The sequence below is a fragment of the Octopus bimaculoides genome, chromosome Z (assembly GCF_046866305.1).
Source record: "Octopus bimaculoides isolate indiv1 chromosome Z, ASM4686630v1, whole genome shotgun sequence".
Lineage (NCBI taxonomy): Eukaryota > Metazoa > Mollusca > Cephalopoda > Octopoda > Octopodidae > Octopus > Octopus bimaculoides.
The window spans coordinates 21,091,568-21,105,551 of record NC_142944.1 but is presented as its reverse complement, the minus strand read 5'-3'; the positions used below and the strand labels follow the sequence as shown (position 1 = coordinate 21,105,551).

General features: G+C 34.8%; 1 protein-coding gene across 3 annotated transcripts in view; it reads right to left on the bottom strand.

Annotated features, from left to right (window-relative positions):
- The window catches only part of LOC106875634 (oxysterol-binding protein 1), a 208,765-nt gene that overhangs the window by 158,278 nt on the left and 36,503 nt on the right, over window positions 1–13,984 (bottom strand). The gene's annotated exons all lie outside the window — the stretch shown is intronic.

Here is a 13,984-nt window from a genome sequence, read left to right as displayed (position 1 = left end):
GTTCACAATGAACAAGGATGTTCATTGTGAACTTGGATGGATGTTGATGACAATACATACACATACATGCATGTGTATTTTTGTATATACATACACAGTCATCATCATCATCATAATTTTTTTAATGTCCTTTTTTTTCCATGCCTGCATGAATTAGATGAATCTTCTGCAAGTAGTATCACACCACTGGCTGTAACCTCTTGTCAGCCATTTTGTCAAGCTCAGTTTCAAGTAGTCAGCTTTCATTTCTTTCCATATCTGCCTCTTACAAGAGTTTCTTCCACTTAGCTCACTTGACAATTCTTTATCCGACTGTTATCCCCCATGTACATCATAGCTCTCAACCAACACAGTCTCTTACACACTAATCTCAGTTTTTCTCTCAACTCAAGTGGTATTTTAGTTGTTCATTCACACTCACTAGAGAATATGCATCTCTTTTTTTTTTTTTTTTTCTGGCCTTCACACATTCTCCTCCACATTAAATGCTTAGGTTTCACTACCATGCAAAAAGGAAGTATTCACTACCCCTCACTCAAACAGAGAACCCCTTTGCTGCTAATAAAAGTAACAATTCTCAAAACTTTAATCCAGTTGTAACTGACTGTCCTATATTCAGAATAACCACCTCCTTTATTAATTAACCTTTTAAACCAGTCATATCCATCCTAAATGTTGTACCTGTTTCATGTTCAAACTGACCAAATTTGGTATCTCACACTTATCCTACAATGTCATTCTAAAAAATTCTTTTTTTTGCTGTATTGTGTATTTGTTTCTTTTTTGCATGTTATTTTTTATTATTGATCTTCTATATAAATGAAGCTATATCTCTTAATTTGCTGCTTTCCTTTACATGAACAGAGAAGACACCTTGTGTAACAGTCATTATTTTAACGAGTTATAACCAATTATCACCCGAAGAGATACAGCTGCACCAATGGATGCTCCTGAACCATGAGTTAAGTATCCCACCTGTAAGGGATCAATGCTAGATGGTTGAAACAATTGTAGTGATTAATAAATATTCTTGTATCTTCCATCTCTCTCATTAACCAACCAAACACACACACACACACACACACATATATATATATGTACATATATATATATACACACACACATATATATAATGACTCCTTTACCTATGAGTCAAATACAACAATCTCTAATTCATTCTTCGAACCAGTCTTCATTATATGATTAATCAACAATGGCATTTGAAATTTGCCAGTGATTTATAGATTTTGTATTATTGATATAATATTCAATGCATTGACTGCATAACCATTATCTAACTCACTGTTATCTGATCTGCTGCAACAACCAAAAAAAAAAAGAAAAGATAAAAAATATATTACAAGTAAGTTTCATATGAAAGTACTGCATTCCTTTAGCAAGGGACATTCCCTACCTAGCTCTTCAATAGTGCTTGTACAAGTGTTACAGTAATCTCAATGTCACTTGGACACCCCCCCCCCCCCACCACCACAGTTGCTCAAAGTCTAAAACAATCATTATAGGAAGAGAACATAGAGACTCTATGGTCTTTTGAAACCAGATACAACATTCTAATAAGTTAAATGGTTTATTTTCTGCAGAAAGCATTGGTGCTGGTGCCACATGAAGAGCAATGGTGATAGTGCCACGTAAAATGCACCCAGTACTCTGTGTAAAATGGTGTTAAGAAGGGCATCCAGCTGTAGAAACCAAGCTAAAACAGACAATTGGACTTGGTGCAGCACCTGGCCATGCCAGCTTCTGTCAAACTGTTCATCATAGAAAATGGACATTAAATGATGATGAAGAATGGACATATCTCACTGTCTTCAGCAGTGGTTCTCAACCTATGCCAACTCAGGGCCTCACCTAGTGCACTAAATAATATTTCACGACTATCTCTCCACCAAACCCTCCTTTTTTTGTTCTTTTTGTCTTTGTAGAAGAGAAAAAAGAAAAGATTATTTATACTACTCTAACTATCATGTGATTCCTTTTAGATGCTTGTGTGAAAATAACTAGAGAAAGCAGTGACTTATATAATGAAATTATAATGGTCAGTCAGGTTTCCTGCTCAATGCTATAACTATGTCCTATTTATACTTTTCAATCTTGACAAAGATCTCTGAAAATTCATTAAAATTTAAATATTTCTTGTGGTTTAGGTATTATATTTGTAAGAAAAATCCTAACCCCATTCTGAACACCTAGTGCCCTATATATTAGTTTCTTGACATTTGCAGCCCTAATGCAATGAGCTCACAAAATACTTGCATCCAAAAGAGAACTTTACCAATTACATAACATAGTGTCATCAACATCTATCATTCATTCAGCTTTTGGGTTTCTTGCATGGCTTAATTCTAATGCCAAATCATTCACACGAAGAAAATTATATGTAGTTCAGCTAATGAGAGAACCACTAAGTGGTCACCCAACATGCTAGTAATTGCAGCCCAATCACAACTAGTATCTTAAAAAAAAAACAAAAACAAAAACAGTAATACACATTTAACAATTAATTCAATCCAGGATACCAATGTTACAGGCAATATGATTAGTGAAGTTCAACTAAACTACAGTCTTTAGCAAAGAAATATACTTTTCTATTTATGAAAGAAATATACTTTTCTATGTATGAGCTCTCCACATGACTTATGTCTAATTTGAACTTTTGAGAACTAATGTTTGTAAGAAAGACATGTAGGCAGGGAGTAAGTTTTAGAAAGTTGTAGTTCTGCAGAGAACACAATTAGAGGAAGTGCTTCAAGCAAGAAGAGGTTGAAAAAAGACAGGTGTAATGGAGTGTTGTGAATAAGCTTGTTTGTTTGAAAAGCTGGAACCTCTTTGAGTAAGTATCAGTTTGTTTACTTGCACAAATCCTTGTACAGACCACTTTGCATCTCTGTTTTATTTGTCTGTGGAGAAATCTATAGAAGACGGATTTCAATAGATTTCTCCTCCACAGATAAATAAAACAGAAATGCAAAGTTGTCTGTACAAGGATTTGTGCAAGTAAACAAACTAATACTTACTCAAAAAGTCCAGCTTTTCAAACAAACATCCACAGATGATACTATTAAACGTTGCTCTCAGTCATACACACACACATACATTCACTGATACACATGCATGTGTACACAGAAACACACATACTGAAATACAGGTGGGCTGTGTTGTGCAGTTCAGTGGTCTACTTCCTAACCATGTGGGTTTGGGTTCAGTCCCACTGCACAGCACATTGAGTAAGTGTCAACCACTGGAGGACCATGCTGACCAAAGCCTTACGAATAGATTTGATGGGTGGAATCTGAAAGAATCCCATCATCATCATTATCATTGTCGTTATTTCATGTCAGTTTTCCATGTCAAGCATGGATTGAATGATTGGACAAGATCTGTTAAGCTGTAGGGTTGCACTGAGCTCCAGTGTCTGTTTCGGCATGTTGGATACCCGTCCTATCAAAGTGAGTGTGTGTGTGTATGTGCGCACGCGCGCATATGCATGTGTGTGCGTTGATATTAAATTTGTAACCAAAGATATAATGACATGTTTAATAAACATACAGGTTAGCAATTAATGTTGCAGGATTTTAGGCCCAACAAAGCACATGCAATATCAGTTTTATCCACCTTATTGGCATGACCCGGAGACAAGCCTCAATGAGATATCTTGTGTCAATAAAGACTTCAGGCTCTGAAGTGTGAGAGCATTATGATTTACTGCTAGTACATGAAGAACTCATAAATGACTAAGACCACTCTCTCCCCAGTAGGTTTTATATTCATAATATAAACCTACACTAAAGCTACAAGAAAGCTTAGGAAGGCACCAACAAGAGACCTAATAGTTGGATACTTATTGAATGTAGAGAGTTTCTTTAAGAATAACCAAAAGGCACCACACTCCAAATGCTTTTTATGACATATTCAACACTAATCTGAAGTTTCTAAGTTTCTATATTATATATATATAGGCACAGAGAGAGAGAGAGAGAGAGACACACTCACATGTACATAGACAGACAAACATACATACATACACACAGGCATATACATACGCACATACATATATACAATCAAATATGCTAAGTCCAACCCATGCTAGCATGGAAAGCAGACGTTAAACGATGATGATGATATATATATATATATATAAAGTTCATGTTCTCTTAAATGAAGGGAAGAAAATGAAGAGTTAAATGTTAATAATTATTTATTATTAAAAAATTGGTAATCTTTACTTCTTAAAGCTGTTTCCATTAGTGCCCAATGGGTAAATTGAAAATAATTGTGCTCTAAATTTGCATTTATATGTTATGAGCATAACTTCATCAGAGCATAACTTCAACATTACAATATTACATTTCAGCCTATCTGTTCAGTCTGCTTGCATGAACGGATAGGTCAGAATGTGATATTGTAATGTATATCTTTTTCTCTGATGAAGTTATGCTCATAACATATAAATGTAAATTTAGAGCACAATTATTTTTAATTTACCTATTAGGCATTAATGGAAATGGCTGTAAGAAGTAAAGATTACCAATTTTTTAATAATAAGTAATTATTAACTTTTAACTCTCCATTTTCTTTCCTTCAATTAAATGAACATGAATTATATGCTTAATATATACCTATAAATTTAAGGAAATTTCATTTCCCAAAAATACTAGGTATAGATCCAGTGTTTCATTGGATGTCACCATCCTTTTATGAGGCTAACATATCATCTAAGCAACTTTTATATATATATATATATATATATATATATATATATATATATATATATATATATTGTCAAGAAGATCTTAAATCATTTTGGTTTAAGATCTGGAATGAAAGGGATTTCAGTCAGGATGTACCATGGCTAGATATAATCAAGAAGGAATACTAGATTAAAATCACCAGTAAAATTTACAAGATCAACTTTGAAAACTTTCACTAAAGCTATGAGAAAGCTTGAGAAGGCACTAAGAAGAGATCCAATAGTTGGATACTGATAGGAATGGAGGAATTTCAACCATGTTTCGTGGTCTGCTACCACAACAGTTCCTTTATAGGATCCAGTTAGCTGAAGACATCATCAGGAGGAACCACGTCCGGTTTCGGCCCCTACTCCTCTACCGTTTTGACGTGGTGGGGCCCCTCCTTTCGGAGGTGTCTTCAGCTCTGGTGTTGGGTGCATGTCTTCTTTCTTCTATTCCCTGGCCTCTTCGATGCAGCATCAACGAGTGTCAGTGTCCGACTGATCGTCCTGTCAAGTTCCCCTTTTTATATCTGCTGCTAGGCTCCAGCAGGCAGCCCCAGCTAGTTGTCACGTGACACTGTCTAAATTTCCCGCTGCTAGGGTCCAGTAGGCAGCACCAGCAAGTTGTCACATGACACTGTCTAAACTTCCCGCTGCTAGGCTCCAGCAAGTAGCTCCAGCAAGTTGTCACATGACACTGTCTGAACTTTAACTGACAATGGAGGGCGCGAAGCCACTTCACTGTCAGCCTGTCTCACCTAGACTTGTTATGACTTTCAAGCCATATTCGGTCTTCCCGCTTCAGCCATATATAGAAGCTGGCTTTTTCGACTGCCTCCTGTATCCTCCTTATCAGTTTTCTAAGTTCCGAGTTTGAAAACGCAAATCTTCTCTTGAATAGCGTTGTCATTTTTCTTTCAATGAAGCCTCTAGCCCCCACTGCCAGATGGTAGTACTCGACAGTCCATCCCTGTTCTCTGCACTCTTCGATTAATTTTTCATATCTCTTCTCCTTTCGTTTCTCTGCATTGTCGATGTTTTCTTCCCATGGTACTGTCAGTTCTAGCAAGATTCCTATTCTCTGTTCTGTGTCCCATATGACTAAGTCTGGTCTTTTTGTTGTTTTTATAAGTGGAAAAATTGCTAGACTTCCCAAATCCGTGGCCAGCTCCCAGTATCCCTTCCATCTTTCGTCTATCTCATATATTTTATTTGGAGGCCTGATCTTATGTCCTTTTCCCTCCTTCTGGAAGTATATTTTCCTGCGCTTTTCCACTTTGGGGTACTCTCCTCTGTTGTATTGATGTTCTACAAAAAGTGACTTGATATATATTAAAAGAACTATGGAAGGCCAGATCAGCATAACATACTGACTTGCCATAGCACAGAGAAATCTTGCAACCAGGATTGAAAGCACTAGCTTGGCAGAAAACTAGAAGTCAATTACTTGTCTAAACATTTATGCATAAACCTTACACAAGCTGTCACAACCAATGCCTGCAAGACATTGTGTGTCCAACAAGATAGTAATGAATAGCTGACAGGTGGAAAGAAAGTAGTGTGGGGGAATGTACCAAACAGATTTCTTGTGATAGTAAGGATTTATTACAGAAAGGCATTGCTTCTTTCTCCCTTTCATGGATGTTGAAATCCTTGGAGTCAGTAAAAACACCCACTGCTTCAGATGTTGCCTCTGAAAGGCTCATGAAAAACTGGCCAACAATTTTCACACATGAAAGTGAGATGATTGTTTCCAAAGATTATAAATTTTTCAAAGAGAATAATTCAAGAAGATGGTATGTCTGCGTTACTGTATATTTTGGCACTAAATCCACTGTCTTTTCTTTTACAAAGATCCTCTGGTTATGTGTTAGGGTTTACAACAGTAAAGGATAATAATGTAAGCCTTAATTTCGTTGTAGATGATCTAAAGATCTATACTAGATATTTATAATGCTGAAAAACAGCTGAATCTGGTAACATTTTCAAGTGATAGCAGAAGAGGATTTGATAAAAAAAAACCCAAAAAACCCAGTTTATATCTGATACTTGAAAGCAGAAAATTTGCTTTCCAAACTCAAGACCTTTACATCATTGGTCTCCCTATATTCCCCTATTTCACTAATACTTGTACATGCTACAAAAACCTAGGTATTGATGAAAATATATCATAGAAAGGTACTGTGAACAAAGAATATTTATATCAGACTTCAAAAAAATAAAACAGTCAGGAGTCTTATAAGAAGGAAATGTCTCACAATACATTAACAATACCAGTAATGACACCAACATTTCAGATACTTGGTTTTCTATGGAGGAAATCCATTCCACAGATACTGAAGTCTGCAAGATCCTGACTTGAAGCTTTCAAGAAACAACGATACAGTTAGATTCTATCTCAAAAGAAAAGAGGCTTAAGTTAAGTCACTTTCACTCAGACAGCATCATCTAAACAAGGCAACAAAAATTCATCAATCAAGCATTCAAAAAAATGAAGAGAATAACATCCTGCAGGTCAATAAGACTGCAGTACTCACTTTGTGATGACCTATGAGAACTCAAATATGCAAGACCAACATGTCTCAGCAAAGATCTGGAAGAAAAACATTCTACATAACACAAAAAGGTTATGCATGGGTGCGTTTCTTACAAACTTGAAGAGAATGATAATGTTAATATTTCAGGTGACTCATAACTTACATTACATCATACCTTGAAGATTATGCTTTTGCAATCCAACAGAAGAAAAATATCTACAGAACATCTAAAATGAACAAAGGACATAAAGAAGCCATTAAAACACCAAGATCTGACCAAAAATGTTGATAATGTCACATTTCTGTGGAGGTAATATGCGATTAGCAGTCACCCATAATGTCTTTTAAGTACTACTTTCCAATGTGGCATCATGATATTAGCTAAATCAATATAAAATGTCGTCTGTAGGGAAAGATTGTCCTGGGAGAAATACAGATAATGCCTCTGCTACTGAATATATATCAATACAAAAAATATCAGAACATTCCTATCAAGCACAAATATAACCAGCCTGACAAAGTTGTTTGGGACAGAAAGGAAACAACCATGCAGGGCCACAGAGATTATCTGCCCAGTAGAGATGAATCTCTCTCTTTCAGGATCGGTGAGGAAGAAAAATAATTACAAACATTTACCTTGCAAAAATACATCTTAGATTTGTTAGTAATGCACTTGGATTTGTTGGTAAACATCTGAGGGGAATTATCAAAAAGCTAAGGTTTTCAAATGTTAGAATCTACAGTAGCAAGAGACATCAAAGTAACCCATAATCTTTGTTGATGATTTAAAAATCTACAGTGGAAATATTTACTATGCTGAGAATAGCTGGATTTAATAACATTTTAAGCTGATATTGTGATAGATTGGCTGAAAGGTTTTATTCATACTTGATAGATGGATACAGAAAAACTATTTCCTAACACCTTTACATCAATATGCTCAACCCCGTCCCCACTGCTCTCTGATTTATTTAGGTCCTGATCAGAATGTATAATATAATGTATAATTTTGTAGTAACTGCTGTGAAAACAGATGTAAGTTAGGACCAGTTTAGAAATGTAGCTTGAATAAGAATTAAATTGATTAAAGCAAATAAGAACAAAAGGTGTTACAATGAGAAGAAAATTAAGATTAATGATTTTAATAGGGTTCTTTGTTGGAGAAGAATTGGGAGGGAATGCTCAGTATTTCTTCTTGTGATACATCAAAAAAGCATTTTCTTTCACTGACTATTACCAGTCTACCAATTCTGGTGACCATCTCAAGACAAAGGTAGGGAAGAGAACCTAGAAAATTTTAGAAACTAAAGGGAAAAATATATTAATTGGTGGGAAATTTTTTTATTGAATTTTTTTTTAAAAGGATTTCGTTTTTAATGATTCAAATTAAAATATAATTCGGTGCTATATTTGAGTAAGCTCACTATAAAAATCTTGAAACATTGATATATATATACAAAGGCTGGCAGAACAGTAGCCTCATGTTTGATTACCAATGTAATACTAATGAATAACAAAGACAACCAAGAAACTATTAACAAAATAAGAATTACATTATAGACAATTGTATAGAATCAAATAAATTTTGGCATCGGTACAGCAGAGCAATTTATAATGGCCATAACTTATTAATTTAGAGTAGTTTAATTGTTACAAAACACTAAACTTAACCATTTTTCTTTTTTCTTTATTTTTAAGTATATTTCTCTTGAAACACATTGCCTTTGTTATTTGTTTACTTTACTCATTTAATGTCCATTGGTCATCATGGTTCAGATGAGATCTCCTTTGAGGTAGTATTTCCAGGTTGGATGTCCTTGCTATTGCCAACCTTTGTCCATTTTTCAAGTAAAGGATTTTTTAAATTTTACTGGTTTTCAAACAGCAATACAAAGAATGTAAACATTATATCACTGTTTCCTGCAAGCAGTGACAAGCAAAGCTGTGGAATGCCAACACATGCACGCACATGACAGGCCTCCACACAGTTTCCATCTACCAAATTTCACAATCTATCAGTCAACCTCCATAAAGTGCTACTCTTAGGAACTGAACACAGAACCACAGAGTCACAAAGCATTCTTCTTAACCAGACAGCCATGATGGTCTGTGCCAACATTTATTGCAGTTTGTATATTCATGAAACCCAGCAATATTTAGCCAGGTGTGTCACCTTCCCTAACAAAACAACAATAATGCAGGCTTCAATGTTAGTCACAAGGAACAAGGTTGTTTTCAGAAGAGAAACAAACTGAATCAATAACAATTTCTCACAGGTACTTATTTTATCATCTGCTCCATGAGGTATGAAATGTAAAATCTATCTGGGTGGGATCTAAAATCTGAATGCTGATAGAATAATAATATATATTTAAATAACATTAAATGCAACAGAGCTGGGTGGGGTTTTCTTTGATCCTTTTTTTACCAATCTCACCATTTTTTTTTCAATTACTTTTGAAAATAATGAAGAATTTAGTAAAATAACTTGTCATCATTAAGGTAGATTTGAAATATAAATTAACATGTAATCTTTTCAAAAGGTCTTAATTTAACAGGAAATTTGTCTCTTAGAACAGGAGTGGTTTCAAGTGGTTTGAAATCAAACGAGTTAAAAGATATATGTAACTATTAGAAAATGTATAAGTGCCACTAAATACTTATACTAATTCACATGGCTCCAGATGTGTGAATGACTAGAGATATGGTTAGAGTTACACACGGCAGAACTGAGGCCTATAATTTAGAAAAAAAAATAATAAAGTCTTTTTTTTATCAAAGATTAGCTGGATTAAGCCTGGGTTGGATCTGAAACAATAAAATCAATTTAGTGTGAGCAGTCTCATTTTGATTTTAAATGTTCCTTCTCTGATTGTTAACAACATCAGTTACAGCTCATCATAATCATTGTTTAATGTCCGCTTTCCATGCTGGCATAGGTTGGACGGGTTTGACTGAGGACAGGCTCCAATCTGATCTGGCAAGGTTTCTACAGCTCGATGTCCTTCCTAACGCCAACCACTCCAAACATAGTGGATGCTTTTTACATGCCACCAGCATGTGGGCCAGTCAGGTGGTACTGGCATCAACCACGCATGAATGGTGCTTTTTGCGTGCCACCAGCACAGGAGCCAGTCAGACAGCACTGGTATTGACCACACTGAAATGGTGCATTCTGCATGCCACTGGCATAGGAGCAAGTCAGGCAGCACTGGCAATGACAATGTGAGAAAATGTCTCTTCTTCTTCTAAAGTTTGCTCACTTTTGCTCATTTTTAGAAGAAAGTTAGTTTAAGTCTTGATCATGTCAATGATATGTAACTCACCGACCAACAGGCCTTTTGTTTTTGTCAACATACACTACAACATTTGCATCTCAAAACTCAAATTGCTATAATTTAAAATCAAGAAAATATCCTGAAATTCTTTAATGGTTATTAAATACTAAAAGACAAGAATAAAGAGTGAAAAATAGTGCAAAACTGTTTAACTTTTTTGATGCTAGCCCACCTGAAACTGCCCATGGTCCTTTGATACAAACTTCCTGGTTTGTATAAAAACATTCCATAAAAATTTCATGTGAATTTATGTTCTGGATAGTAGCATAATACTGACAATGTTATTTTGATAAATTCTTGGTTATTTTCAAAATTAATTGTAATATAGTCAGTGTATTTCACTACAAATATGGTAACAAAAAGATAAAAATAGTGTTTAGGGAGGAAGACAAAAAAAGACATAGAATATATATAACAACTAAGTAGCTAGTTAGAAAATCTCTATAAGAGATGATGGTAGTAACTATACTGAGAAGTAATGTTTTTTATTACCATTTCAATATGGCTGTTCTATAGGAATCAATGTTACTACTGCTTTTAACCCCAGGAAGAACCTCCTCCAGCTGGTTATTGGTGCAATCTGCACCTGATTTATATATTGCAAGCAGGGGAGTGAATCCCTACCATCTTCTAGGAGATAATGGGATCACCATACATACATATATATATATATATATGTGTGTGTAAATATGCAGTAACAAGACTCTTTGGTAAGTAATCAATTTGTAAGGAAATAGGCAGAAACTAAAGACATGTGCTGTTGGAAACAAGGGTTACCAAGAAAAACTAAAGGAAGAGAAAAAATAAGCAAAAGTTTGCTTCGCAACCATATTCTGCATTTGATTAGTGTTGCATCTTGGAGCTCTGAGTGGAATTTTGCAAACAGAAACCATGTGGAATGCAGTTGTGTGTATGAACATAAGTGTAAAGATATTCACTTGCTTCAGTCTTTGAACTGCAGTCATGCTTAGACAGTGCTTGAAAGGTTTTAGTCAAACAAATTACCCCAGTATTTATTCTATTGGTCTCTTATGCCAAACCTCTAAGTTATGGGGACATAAACAAATCAGAATTGGTTGTCAACATTGATGAGGGACAAAATAAAGTCACACACATACATATGGTTATATATATATACATATATATATATATATATATATATATATATATACACAACAGGCTTCTTTCAGTTTTGGTCGACCTAATTCACTCACAAGGCCTGAGGCTATATAAGTAGAAGACACTTGCCCGAGGTGTCACACAATAGGACTGAACCCAGAACCATGTGGTTGAGAAGCAAACTTCCAACCACAGCCACATCTGCACACAGAAATTTTGGAGTGATGTCTTGCATGCTGGAAGACCACTGGGAGTGGAGTAACCCTCAGCCTTAGTTAAAACATGTCGCTAAGAGAAGGTCACTCTGTGGTCAGACACATCTATGAGTTGATGGCCATCACATACATATAAAACACACATGCACAGTTATATATTTATGATATATATTGCTGAAAGATGTAGACAATGATGAGAAAACTAATGAAACAATATTTTCAAACACATCACTTAAGAGATATTTGTTCTGCCTGAATTTGCAGAGGTAATCCCTTACCCCTCTCTCTTTCATAAATATGGAGAACTACCGATTGACCCAATCAAAATTAATAGCCAACAATGCTTTTGTGCACAAATATGCAATATACAATATACAATAAATAAATTTGCTAATAAAATTAATAAATTTTCCAACTTGTATAACTGAACAGTTTACTATGCTGTTTTTACATGAATTTTTACAGAGTTCTCTAGCAAATAAGAGTTAAGAAATACAATATATATATATATATATATATATATATATATATATATATATATTTATTCTATTTACATTTTTCTTTTCCTTTTTTTTTTTTCCTTTGAAAAAGAAGATTCTAATGAAAATTAAGACTGAATATTTTTACATTTACGAGATCTCTGAAGCATAAATGAATAATACCTCCATGTGTAATTTATATAATCATTCAACCATAAAAGAGAATTTCTTGTCACAATCACTGTCAAAACTGAATGAGCGTAACTCGATTGACATTCAGAAATATGGAAGTTATAGCAAAAATTTTAATTAACAGGTGAGAAACAATCCTGCATTTAGTGTTGCTTTATTAAATGAGAGGTATAATAAGGTCAAAGTAAATGTGAGTGACTAATAGTGAATAATTTAAAAGAAAATATAGACAAAACTCATCAAACAGTTAAAAATATTATTAACCAGATCAGCAACTCTTTCAAGAAAATGACTGGTTTGGGGGAGGGGGTTATTTTAGAGAGAAGTCAGTGATACTTTTGTTGAAGTAAAACTATAGTTATTTTTAATGTTCAATAAATAAGGCCAAAATGGTCTAACAGATGAGTGTCTGTTAGGGGGTGCTGACAGAATCAGCTGAGCTAGAATTCACTGAATGTCCACAATAAAAGTTTCAACAGTTATATATATACTTGCCAAATATTCAGTTATTACCAACTTACTAACCAAATTCTGAACAATTTTCTTAACTCACCTGAAAAAAAGACAAAAAAAAATATATTAAAGATAAACACCAGTTTAATGAAATTTAGTGAAAAAGACAGGATACTACAAATTCAAATATTATGTGAAGCCTAAAATATAATTTCACAGATAATAAGAAAATTATTACTGTATATGATGGCATCTTAGATGTATCCCAATTTTAGCAGTGCACATTACAAAAAAAATTTTTTAGTGTAACGAAACTTTATGGAAAGCCTAACTTTGCATATAAGGCCTTTTTCTGAGACATTTTTTTCCTCAAAAAAAGGAATGCATCTCATTTGCCATCAAATATAGTAACTGTCAACAGATACCAAAAGAGAAAAGCAGCACCTATTGATATCTGGAGGGCATCAAAGACAAATGAAAGAGATGAAAACCCACATTGTATGAGTTATCTTCAGAACACAGACCTTGTCTGATTGCATGCAAGACTATCTAGGGCAGGTGTCATCAAACTTTTTAGACCATCGACCCTTTCATGGAATCCTTGACCCCACTCATCAACCTCCAGGCATATACAAGAAAATAAATAAATCATCATCATTTAACGTCCACTTTGCATGCTAGCATGGGTTGGACGATTTGACTGAGGACTGGTGAAACCAGATGGCTACACCAGGCTCCAATCTGATTTGGCAGAGTTTCTACAGCTGGATGCCCTTCCTAATGCCAACCACTCAGAGAGTGTAGTGGGTGCTTTTACGTGCCACCGGCACGAAGGCCAGTCAGGCGGTACTGGCAACAGCCACGCTCAAAATGGTGTATTTTATGTGCCACCCGCACAAGA